The sequence below is a fragment of the Notamacropus eugenii genome, chromosome 4 (assembly GCF_028372415.1).
Source record: "Notamacropus eugenii isolate mMacEug1 chromosome 4, mMacEug1.pri_v2, whole genome shotgun sequence".
NCBI classification, from domain to species: domain Eukaryota; kingdom Metazoa; phylum Chordata; class Mammalia; order Diprotodontia; family Macropodidae; genus Notamacropus; species Notamacropus eugenii.
The window spans coordinates 205,454,398-205,467,198 of NC_092875.1; the positions used below are offsets into that span (position 1 = coordinate 205,454,398).

Sequence of the window (12,801 nt, forward strand, 5' to 3'; positions counted from 1 at the left end):
CACCTTCCGTCTACACTTTCCCCCTTCCTGGACCTAAACGCCAGGGAATAGCACCCACACACAGAGATACACACACACACACACACACACACACACACACACACACACACACACAGATATACACACGCGCGCGCGCGCGCGCGCACACACACACACACACACACACACACACACACACACACACACACACACACACACACACACACACACACACACACACTCCCCACTCTCCCCAAGCTTTTCCTGGCCCCTCCTCCTCCTGTCTCTGCTGGTGCACTGCCTTCGCCTCCTCTCCTCTCCTCTTCACCCCACCTGGGGGCGGCTCTGCTCCAGGGGGAGAGGTCAGCGTGCCTCTCCCCCCCCGCCCCCCCGCCACCCCCTCGCCTGTGGATGCGGTAGCCCCTGGAAGCAGCCGGAGGGAGCGAGGCGAGCTGAAGACCCGGTGCGTGAACAACAGGGGTAGTAGGGGCTAGGGGACCTCCAGGGCCCTTTGTCTCCTAGCTCATCTTTCCCTGGCCCTAGGCGGGGAGAGGGGGCGGGAAACTGGCCAGTGGGGCGAAATAGTGAGAAAGCTCTCTTCGACCTCCCTCGTTTTCTCTTTCAAAGGGATGGGGGCAGAGGGAGGAAGCGATATAACTCTGTCGATCTTCCGAGCGCGGATTTCCAGTGGGGAGGGGGGCGTCAGAGAAGGACCATTTGCCCAAGCCGGGGGGGAGGTGAAATTGTCCCAGCGGTGTGAGAGCGGAGGCCGATACCTGAGCAGCAGCAGCGCAGGTGGCCGGGTTGGAACGGGCACCACCACCACCTCCTTTTCCCGGGGCTGCAGGGTCCGGGCAGGTGCCGGCCCAGCTCCGAGACGTTTCCTGCGTGGTCTCTGCCCCTGACCACACCGAGAGTCCTTTTTCTGGATAAAAGGTGTTTTGTAGGAGGCAGGCCGACTTTTCTTCACGTAGGTGCGGCGGCAGCTGCTCCAGCTGGAGGAAGGGTCTCCTGTCGTCCGACCCAGCTGGGACGTCGGGCGGGAGGGTGGGTTTGCTTGCCAAAGGGGTGGATTTACCAAGTGTCACTTTGGGGGAGGACCGGTGTCCCCCGGCCTGACCCTGCCTTTGGGAGCTTCTCGCGGGGGAGGGGTTTAGTGGAGTCTGGTGGTTGGCAAATGTTTAAGGGATGTTGCCTTTCACTGCTACAAAAGACATTCCTATCAAGAAACAATGTATCCGAGTGTTTTGTTGGTTTCTGTCTATTTATTTATTTAATTGCAAACCTGTGCTGCGCGTTCCTCCAAGTCCAGAGTTTCAGTTAAGGAGCCGCAGCCTGGGTTTCTTGTGTAGCTTCCGGTTTCAGATTATGGCGTGTTCTCACTGCTCCGCTGATCAGTTACCAAACTTCTCTCTGGCCCAGGAGCTTAGCAACTGGAACTCTGGAGTAAACCCTTTCCTCCCGCTCTCGGCCAGTGCCCCAGCTGCCCTCGCTGGCATCCCCGACCTCTGCTACCTCTGCTGCTTTCCACACCTGCAGTACCGACTCTAGGGGCTACTTTCCCTAGGACTCCTGACAAGGAAACTTTTTCATTCGTGATTCTCCCTCTTCCCCTCTACCCGCCCCCCCCCCCCCGCGCCCCGATTTCTTTTGGTCTTATTCAACCTAGTCCCTGGCATCCATGAGTCAAAAAATAGCTTCCCAAGGGTGTGCCTGTTTTGTTTTTCCGTTCCTGTCTCTGACAGTTCTTGGGTTTCGGTAGATTCCCAAGAAATCCATTTGCTTGTGTTTCAGTCATTCTGCTTTCACAAAGGTGTTGTAAAGATGTTGTGTAGGTGTTGTAAAGACCTGGTGGCAGTACCCTGTCAGGGCCTAGTGTAATCGAGTTTTTTAGAAAGCTTGATGAGAAGGAGGTGGAAATTGAAGTCCTTGGAATTGTTGGAATTCATTATAACGCTGGAAGGACGAATTCTCATTCTTCCTCTGTTTCGCTGTTACATTATGAGAATCAACATGTTCAGTTTTTTCCTTGAATCTGTGTATGTGTGTGTGTGTGTGTGTGTGTGTGTGTGTGTGTGTGTGTGTGTGTGTGTGTAATTTTTTAAAGTTGAAATATGCCCCAGAAGGGCTGTGAACTCCAGGTGATTTTATTGTTGTTGAGTCGTTTCTGAATCTTTATGACCCCGTTTAGGGTTTTCTTGGCAAAGATACTGGAGTGGTTTGCCATTTCCTTCTCATTTTATAGATGAGGAAACTGAGGAAAACAAAGTTTATGTGACTTGCCCAGTCACAACTGCTAGTGTCTGAGACCGCATTTGAACTCACTTCCTGACTCCAGGCCAGGCACTCTCCACTGCGCCACCTAGCTGCAGGGGAAACCGGTGTAATAACGAGATAAGAGGTTTGAGTTGGAAGACCCGAGGCTTATCACCGACACCCCCCAACTTTCCGACCCTCCCCCCGCCTTGTACATACGTTGAACAAGTTTATTCATATTTCTGGACATAGGCTTTCTCTTCAGTAAATAAAGGAGATTCGACTACATGACCTACAACAGACCCATAGATAGAGTGGAAAGAGCTCTAGAGCCCAGGGTTCCGAAGACTGGTTCTACCACGGTGTTGCGAGATTGGAAAAATCACTTTACTTTTCTGGACAGCAGTTCCTTTATCTATAAAATGGGGACATTGGACTAGATCATGTCTTAAGTACCTTCATTTTCTATTGGTTTAAATATTAGGGTTTCTAGATTAAAAATTCTGTGATTTCTATAAATGGCTGTCTCTAACAAAGTGGTATAACCCAGAAAATAGAGGTGCAAAGTTAAAATAAATCATCTTTAAATAAAAGTTTAATTTATCAGAATGCTCAGAAAATGTACTGTTCTCAATTCAACAGTCATTGCAGCATATTTGTAATTTTAACTATTGTTGAAAAAATGTCTGTATTAGTCCACTTTCTTCTTTTAGCAAATAGGGAAACTGAAAATAAGTCTTTCTTTGATGACTTTGATGATAATTTTGAGCACCAGTTATCATTAGACAATTTTGTTGCTTTTGTCAGAAAGAAGACAACTTGACAGCTAACATACTGGGGATTTAAATTTTTAAAAACTTCCCTTGGCATCTTCACTTCCTTTACCTGCTACCTGCTTTTATTTTCCACTGGGATAGGTTAGTTACTTTCACACAGTGGGTGATTAATAGATGTTTGTAGAATTGAGTTGTTATGAATATTAATTTTGGCATATTGTCACATACAGTTTCTTTTCCAGAATGATTAAACTATTAGTCTGATACTATTTTATAGCTTTATTATTCTAAAGGATGCCCCTTTTATCTACCAGAATAGTTAATAAAGAAGAAAAAATATTTCAATTACTGTAGAATCATTTTTAATGTATAGCCATTAGACGTTAAAATATAAGGACCTATGCTTTTATTGGTCAATTACAACACACTCACGGAAATAGGCCTGAATACCACAAAAGCTGTCTTTTAATGGAGCAATAAAACACATCTTGGAGACCCTAAATGCCATCACTGAACAAGGATGCCAGATAAGAAACAAATAAATTCTATGTATATGATTTAAAATAGCCCTCAAACAGGAAGGAGTGATTACTAAAGATCAATATCTTAGTTTTTAATAGAATTGTGTATTCTATTACTTTTAAACATTTTAAAATGTTTGTCTTAATTTCTTAAGGGATAAGGTTTGTGAATACTAACTACTAAATTCTCTATAGGGTGCCAATATAAATAATGAATTGCTGTGTGAACACTATAATTTTATAAACTGTTGAGACCCTTAAGAGAATGAAATATATAGCACTGATGAAGTCAGGAAGAAATAAAGAAATTAGCAGGTGTTATAAGGAAGCAGATTATTAAAGGAATAACGTAAATCACTAACGCCTGAGACAAGGCCAAAACATTTGAGGCTGAGAGTTTTCTATCTCTTAATCTCAGCTCATAATCATTAGATTAATACTGTATTATAGAAAAAAGGAAAGAAAATGAATGGAGAGATGTCTTGATTTTAAAAAAAAAAAGACTGTCATAAAGAAATAAATAATAGCTAAAAATGAAAAGGGCCATGGTGGGCATAGGAGGGAAATACAAACCACTAAATAACTATGCTAGATCCTATTCAGTTGTATCTGTAGTGTCTCTGTAGACTACTTTGAGAAAACCAAAAACACTGATCTACCCAATTTCTAAGAGGAAACAAACACTTTATTCGTGGGCCACCATTTTCATTTTCTTTTTGCTTTAGCTATAGCTTCCCTTTGAATCCCACCATAACAACAAACGTGAACCCCTTGAGTATCATTATATTTCAAAAAGCAATCAGCATACTACTGACTAATTCACTCAAACCCTTGAGAGACCCAAGAAACTATGCAAGTGGTGGGAGACGTCTATACTAGATATCATTATTAAACGTCTACAATGAGCCCTTTCTCACTCCAGGCATTAGGCAGTCCATGAACAGAGCCTGAAAATAGACCCTTTGTTCATTTCCTATTAGTTACCCATCCAGTAGAGCTGACTTGGAAGGAAAGGATTATGATCTTTGATCCATTTTTACATCTCACTCAAAATAGTAAAAATTTAGTCAATCTCTACCCATGTAGGAGGGACAGGGAATCATTTTTCTAAGGATTGGTACTGATTGGAAAGACTGGTGGAACAGGAGAAGGTAAATCAGTTGAGTACCACACAAAAGGGGGGGGAAAGATTTTTTGAAAATAGAAGGCCCTTTGAGGATAGGTATTATGGATATTTTTTGTCATTGTATCTTTTTGGCTTCTGGTTATTAGATTGTTACCATTGCCTTTTGACATACTTAGTTTTTCAGTCTGTTTTGTACATGGAAGATGGCTTGGTATCTTATTTTAAAATGGAGAAGTTTACTATTGAAATAAAGACTTATTCCCATATAAATTTAATTTATTTGTTTCTGAAGAAATAGTGGGTTTGTGAATCATAGAAATATGTTTTTTACTTAAATTTATTGGAGGGAGGTTTACCAAGATTTGTTTTGGTTTGATTCCCATTATCTGTCAATTCCATTATGAGTTAAATATACCAAAACTTCGATTAAAAAAACAACAACCTTGAAATGATAGTTCCAAAAGTAATTTTTAAGTACTGATGAATGAAGCAGCCCTTATCCCTTCAAAAGATACAGACTAGTAGTTTTCCATGTCAAAAGACCTTGTAGAACCTAAAATATTGAGCTAACACTTAAAAAGTATGTGGAGACAAGCTATATCTGTATTTGTTTGTTTTCATAAATGTTCAGATCCCTAAAGATAGTTCCCAGTTTTTCTTTTAAATGTTCATATTAAACCTTCAAAAGTTCAATTCTTATATCCCCAGCACCTATCACAGTGACTGGCAAATAATAGATGCTTAATAAGTACTTATTGTATGACTGATTGATATCATAGTCATAAGAGAAATTATTCTTAGAAACTTTTATTTCTATGATTATGGAGCAGTATATAGAGTGCTGATCCTGGGCCCCAGGAAGACCTGAGTTCAAATTTGGCCTCAAACATTGCTAGATGTGAGACCTTGAGCGAGTCATTTAACTTCTATTTGTGTCAGTTTCCTCATCTATAAAATAAGAATCATAATAACACCTACCTTCTGAGGTATTGTGAGAATCCAATGAGATGATAATAGTAAAATGTTTAGCAGAGTTCCTAGACCATAGTAGGTGTTAAATAAATATTAGCTATTATTATTGTTGATATAAAGATCTCTTTAACAATAGTGTAAAATTAAGCTGAGACATTGGTTCTCCACTCTGGCATAAAAAAGAGTTTCCTGACTTAGAGGGAATTCTGTTTTGGGGAGGAGGGAGAGAAAATTTATCTTTAAGAAAGAAAGAAGGAAAATGAGAATAGGAAATTATGAAAGCAGTTCTGTAAAATGCCAATTGAGACTGAAACTGATCCAAATGATCAGTGTCTTTGACATTAAATAATTTCAGAGGAGTGATATTTTCTAGAAATGTATATCTGAACCATTAGCTTAACGTAAATAGATTGTGGCAGGGGAGTTATCTGTAGTTATAACTGATTGCTTCTTCTTACTGGAAGTGTGTTTCCAGTTAAAGTTCCTTGCGGTTAGTGTGCATTTCTTCTTATATATGTCATCATCATTAGTAAGACTATAAAACTGAATCTTATTTCAGTTAAATGATTTTCAACAATGACTTGTTGAAGCTTTGTTAACAAACTGAATTCAGTTTACACATCTAGATTCTTCCAGTATGAATTATACTGGAGATTGTTCAGAGGCCTTTGACACTTCCTAACAAATATAAAGTCATCTGTTTGGCATTTAAAGGACGTCACAGCATGGCCCCTTGCTACCTTTATAGTGTTTTTACATATTGTTTCTCCCTGTTACTCCCCCTACTCTAAGATCAAGCTGCACTGTCCAAAGTGATATTCACAGCTCAAAACTCATCTTCCATTTCTGTGGCCTGGCTCTCCATACTCCCCCATGCCTGGAATGCACCTCTACCTTGGAAGTTTCCCAGGCTTTTTTCAAGAACCAGTTCAGATCCCACTTTTTTTTCAGGAAGCCTTTCCTATTCCCCCCTATCTGCTAGCACCTTCCCCTTTCAAATTACCTTCATGTACACTGTTTGTGATTAATATGTGCCTTGGTTATTTATGTGTTGTTTCCATCTCTACAATATAATATTTTCAAGGGCAGAGACTGCTGTTGCATTTCACTGTATCTTCCCTGTTTAGCAGATTACCTGGTACGTAGCAAATACTTAATAAATACCATCGACTTTGCCTTGTGTAATACCACAGAAAAAAAAAAAAGCAAGCATTAAGACATTAGGAGAATTCAAGATCTGTCTTCTTACGTGACCTGTATTGCACTCTAGTATAGGTTGACATTTTACTCTCAATTACAATTTTCAGTTGTCAACATTTGGAAGTCATAACCTTCATGTTTAAAATTAAGATTGTCTAATTTTTATTGTAGGCTTGAATTTCACTGCATTATCTATTAGCAATCCTCCTTTTAATGTGTTTTGGTTTGTTAGTATGTGAATTGTTGCAATAACTGAGTGGGATAATTGAAATTGAAGTTAAGCATAGAACAATTTTACCAAGTGATATAGATTTGTTAAATATAACTTTTTTTTTCTCGTGAGTAAGATGATCTTAGTACAGAGCAGTTAGGTGGTATAGTGAATAGAGCACTGGGCCATGAGTCAGGAAGACCTAAGTTCAAATAGGGCCTCACTTACTAGCTGTGTGACCCTGAGCAAGTCACTTAACCCTGTTTCCTCATCTGTAAAATGAGTTGGAGAAAGAAATAGCAAACTACTCCAGTAAACCCCCAAAAGAAGTCACAAAGAGTCTGACACAACTGAACAGTGACTAAACAATAAGTAAAGACATATACTAAATCCTAAATAGGACATTGACTAACAAACTCAGTTTCAGGAAGTGTTTTCTATTTCAAAGATCTACCTACAGTGGTTTGGAAGGAAAATTTCATAAGTCTCATGACTAGGGAGGAAGGGGGCCCTTGAGGGGAGGGAATCAGAAGGGAAAGAGATAGAAAGATGTGATTAAATAATCTGGAGAAGTTTAATAACATGGACATAACATGTGTTTAGATGACACAATAGGTTTTTAAAGAGAACAATGAATTTCAATCTTATCTAGCTTCATGTCACATCTTGGTTATTTAAGTAAACAAGTAACTATTGTATGGATGCATGTGTGACCTTTCCCATGTACTCAGATTTGCAGAAACACCAAAGAAACAGTACTACCTTACTGTGTTGTGGCATTAATGGAAGGCTCACCCTGGATGAGATAGCAAACTTCTAAGAACCTTTCTAGTCTGAATCCTTTCCTCTCCTAATGGAGATAGAAACCACTCCCAAAAACAGCTTTCAAAAGCAATCTGATATGAAAAATAAATATTCCTAGTGCTTCAAAACCAAATAATAATATAATAAGTCTTCCCACAATATGTCCAAATAAACCCACACTAAAAAAGATAAAACCCAGGGGAAAAATGACTTCCAGCTATAGATTAAACTTTGTTTTTTGTCAACTAGACCTACATTCCCCCTTTGTCTATACCTTTTTTTAATGATATGTACACGTTGTTGTTCAGTCATTTCAGTGATATCTGACTCTTTGTGACCCCCATTTGGGGTTTTCTTGGTAAAGATGCTGGAATGGTTTGGCATTCCTTTCTCCAGTTCATTTTATAGATGAGGAAACCAAGGCAAACAGGGCTGAGTGACTTGCCCAGGGTCTCACAGCTATTAAGTATCTGAGACCTGATTTAAACTCAGGTGTTTCTGATTTCAGGCCTGGTGCACTCAATCCTAGCTGCCCTATTTGTACAAGAGGTGGACCTAAACAAAGACAGATAGGAAAGGGTGGATAGGAATGATCTTTGCTCTGAACATTCTATTTCTATTAATGCAGAAGCAGGAGGACCACTTGGCAAGAAGGATATAGCCTAGAGGAAATCCACATTGGATTAAAGTTGTCAAAGCTTTCTTCTAACCTCAAAATGCTAGGGTTTTTTGGAGATTGAATTTACCTTCATCAGGATGATTGGGTAAGGGATTAGACTAAATGACTTTTAAGATCTTTTCCATTTTTAAGATTTGTGATTCTTTTTCTATTACTTAAGGGTTGATCAGGCAGTGTGAAAACATAAGCAAAAATAACTAATTCAATTTAATTTTCTGAACAGGGCACAACCTAATGGTCAGCAAAACAAAAAGTCTCATTTGGTTAACTGATCTATTTTAGTTGAAATCAAATGATAATATTGACTTAATTGTTAAGATGCCATAGATGCAACCATACTGACTATTATTTTGCCGTATGAACTACTAGTTTGGCAGCTTCTCCCTATTTTCCCAACAATATATTACAAGATTGACATTCAGTTGTAAGGCTTCAGGAGAACTGAATTATGGAAACTTTTTTTAAACAAAGATAACAGAAATTTTATTTCAAATAAGTATTAAAATTTCTTTGCATTTTTTCTGCCAAGGGAAAAAAATTATAGCTTAATAATATTTTTCAATTGTATATCAGAAATTTTTTGGTTCTTTGCCACATGACTTTTTTTTTAATTGTTGTTTTCTAAAACCAAAGAATAATATTTTTCTTCCTGATTTTTCTTTTACCTAAAAAATGATATTTTTCATTCCCTTCAGAATACAAATTGTGATTCTGGTAGCATATGTTTTAACTATCTTTTATACGCCTTAAGTAGTTTCTATCTAGATATTTCATGTTTACTTTTTCTTAGCTAATATTGCTATCAGAGAAAAAAATATGTAGAAAGATCTGATTAGGCTTATCTTTCAAACTTCAATACAATCTGAGCTTAGCATAGCTATTGAATTTGAGAGGAAAGATGCTTCATAAATTCCAAGGTTAATGTTCAGTGGAAACTTATTTGGACGATGTAAATTATCATCTCTTAAAACTAGTCATAGTCGCAACATACTATCTGTATTTAAATAAAATTTCTGGTTCTTTTCTCTTCCTTTCCAACCTTATGTCTATTTTCTTACAGGTACCATGTGCTCTAGAAACATTGGATTTGCTCGAAATTTCCTTAGGGTTTTTATGTCTCATTCTATTCCTTCAGCCTGGAATGACTTATCCCTCTCTTTTCTTTCTTTTTACTCTCACTTTCCTCCATCTCTATACACCTAAATCCTATCCATCCTTTAAAAATCAAATGCCACTTCTTTCACAAAATCTTCCTTGCTTTCTTCCTTCTTCCACCTTTTCTCAAACTAGAAGTAATTTCTCCCCTCCGATCTTCCTTACCACTTTCTTTCTATGTAGGTCTTGCTGCACTCTGCTTTATGTTTATAGCTTCAAAGAATTGTCATCATCTCTAGGTGACAGGTAAAGTCCTTGCATCTTTTCATCTCCTAATGCACTGCTGGTTGTAGCTTGTATATAATACAGTAGAAATTCAGTATTTATTTATTGAATGAAGGAAAATATTCAACAAAATTTGTTATGCTCATATCTTTACTGTAATTCTTTGTCTAAAACTTACACTTCACAAATGAGAAGAGATATGGCTAATTAGGCATATCAGCATCCTGCCAACCATCAAGCCTATTCAGAATTGACCAGTAATTTAATAAAATTAACAAAGGAAATGATTATATCTTTTATAATTTAGTTTTCAGTGTATTTGTTTTTATTTTTTTTTATGATTTGTTGTTTTTTGTCAGTAATGAGCTTGGTAGTGACAATATAGTAAAAGGATAGAATATTAATCTTGCAACTCAGTAGAACTTGGGCCCAAGCCCTGCCTCAGATACTTACTAACTTTTTGACCTCAGAAAAATCATTTAACCTTTCAGACCCAGAGGCAGCTCTTGAAGATTAGACGTTACAAATAAGTTGCTGATTTGTATCAACGAATGTAATTTTTACTCCAACAATCCCAGATCCCAGTGCTCCGCCCCCTGAAAAATCAGGAGAGCTTAGATTTGATTTTTCTAAAATTGTATTGATTTTTAAAGCATAAATATAAATTTGCATTGTCTTTCTGTGGGTACAAGTTATATTTCCCTTATTAGGAGCAATGCAAAAGGTTTTAAATCAATGATACATACAGTGGTTTTTTGGGAAAGATGATTGTTCTCTTTTTTTATTTCATCATTGTTTTCATATGGCAAGTCTTAATGTGAAGAGGATAGGTCAATTACTTTCCAAAAGATAATTAATTCTATGCTTCCCAGGGTGACAGGTGAAAAATTTTTATGTTGAAGAGTAGGTAGATTATGAAAGAGAATACACATATGATTTCCAGGTGAACAGACCTGGCAAATTTGTTTTCTACAAGTCTAGAGGTATAATTTTTGAAGCCAGAGTATTTAAGAAGGAAATCATTCGAGTGGTACTAGAGATAGAATAGAAAATGATTCTCAAAGTGTGATTTGAGGACCTCAAGGCCTTCCCAAAAGGGAAGGGAGGAGAAATAAGCATTTCTATATGAACCAGGTACTCTGATAAGCATATTTTACAACAACTTTGGGAGGTATGTGCTATTATTATCCCCATTTTACAGTTGAGGAAATTGAGGCAAATAGACCTAGGGTCACATAGCTAATAAGTATCTGAATTCAAATTTGAACTCAGGTCTACCTGATTCCAGGCTCAGAAATCATTTATTTTGCCACCAGCTGCCAAAACCCTTTAGGAGAATGAGGCCAAAACTCTTTTTGTAATATTACTAAGACATTAATTTCTAGCATAGTTAAATATCAATAGTTATAATCCACATTTAAAAAAGATTCTTTGGGAGGTCCTCTGAAATTTTTAAGAATGTGAAGGGGTCCTTAGACCAAAAAGTTTGAGAACCAATAGAATGAGGAAGGGGGAGGACTTAGATCTCTTATTTTATTGATATGGGGAACTTCCAAGAAATTTTTCCTTCAGTGCAGATCAGTACTGTGTCTGCAATTTAAGAGTATTAAGGAGTTACCCAGAGCACTGAGAGGTTAGGAAGTGGCCAAGGTCACAGGACCAACAATGTATAAAAGGCCAGACTTGAACCCAACCTTCCCTGGCTTTAACACTGGCTCTCTGTCTGCTATGCCAGACTGTCTCTCAAATGTCAGCGGATATATAAAAAGTAAAATGTTTTAGCAACTCCTCCTTAAAGGAAGGGCTTTTAACCTGCGGGGAGCCTGGGGAGGGGGGGGGTGGAGCGTGGTGAGGAAAAGAGGCTATACTTGGTTTTTTTTAACTTGTTTTCTAAAACAGTATTTTGATAAATTTCATTGTAATTGGTTTCCTTTGCAATCCTACACACACACACACACATGCACGCACACACACACACACACTTTTCCCTCATTTAAAAATATTATTCTGAGAAAGGGTTCATAAACATGATCAAACTGCTATGAGACAGAAAGGTTTAGGAACTCCCCTCCACCCAGGTCCCCCGTCTTGATCCATATTAAACTTGATACCAGAAGATTCCAAATGCAATAGAAATTATACCAGCTGGTGAGCAAAGCACCACCAGTTTTTAATCTTTCGTTTGAGTATTATACAATAATATGAATAAAAGCATTAGCTGCCCTTAAGCCTCAGAATTTAATACACTGGCTTTCTTAATGAGAAGCAAACATAAATTTGGAAAGCTTTGTTTTGATTTTGGTGAATTTTATCCTGTACTGTTTTTAATCTTGTCCATTGTCGATTTTGAATGTTTGCCACTGTGGACCAAATTTACTTGAGAAGAGAAGAAAACTTGACAATTTATATTTAAATAGAACTTTAAGATTTATAAAATACTTTCTTTACAAAGCATATAAGGAAGAGCTGAGGCTCAAAGATGTTAGGTGGCTTCCCCAAGGTCATACAGATTATCACCATGGGCACTCAAACCTACATTTCCTGATTCTGAGTCTAAGACTTTTTTTTTCCTATAGCACCCGAACAACATTTTTTTTTTATTGGCAGAACCGTGTAACTTTTAAAATCTGATCAGTTTTTGCAGGTCGACAATTATGATACTTTTTTCTAAAAACTCAGTGTTGCCCTAAAATTCAGATTCCATGCTGCCACCTCTCCCTTACCCCCCTCTTCCTCTCAGTAAAATCCAGGGGCTTTCTTTTGCCTCCTGGAAGAAATTAAAAATGCTGCATTCAAAGCTCTTCATAACCTAGCCCCCTCCTACCTTTCTAGTCTTCTCATACCCTACTCCCACATACACCTACCCTTTGATCCAAAGACACAGGCAGCCTGGCAAT

The 12,801-nt window shown here is 38.2% G+C and overlaps 1 protein-coding gene across 4 annotated transcripts in view; it reads left to right on the plus strand.

Annotated features, from left to right (window-relative positions):
• The first annotated feature begins 273 nt into the window (after positions 1–273).
• MBP (myelin basic protein) overlaps positions 274–12,801 on the plus strand; it is a 218,754-nt gene continuing 206,226 nt past the window's right edge. For all 4 annotated transcript variants that reach the window (XM_072604068.1, XM_072604073.1, XM_072604070.1 and 1 more), the window contains exon 1: positions 274–442. The gene's annotated coding sequence lies outside the window, so the exon portion shown is untranslated. The remainder of the gene's footprint in view (positions 443–12,801) is intronic.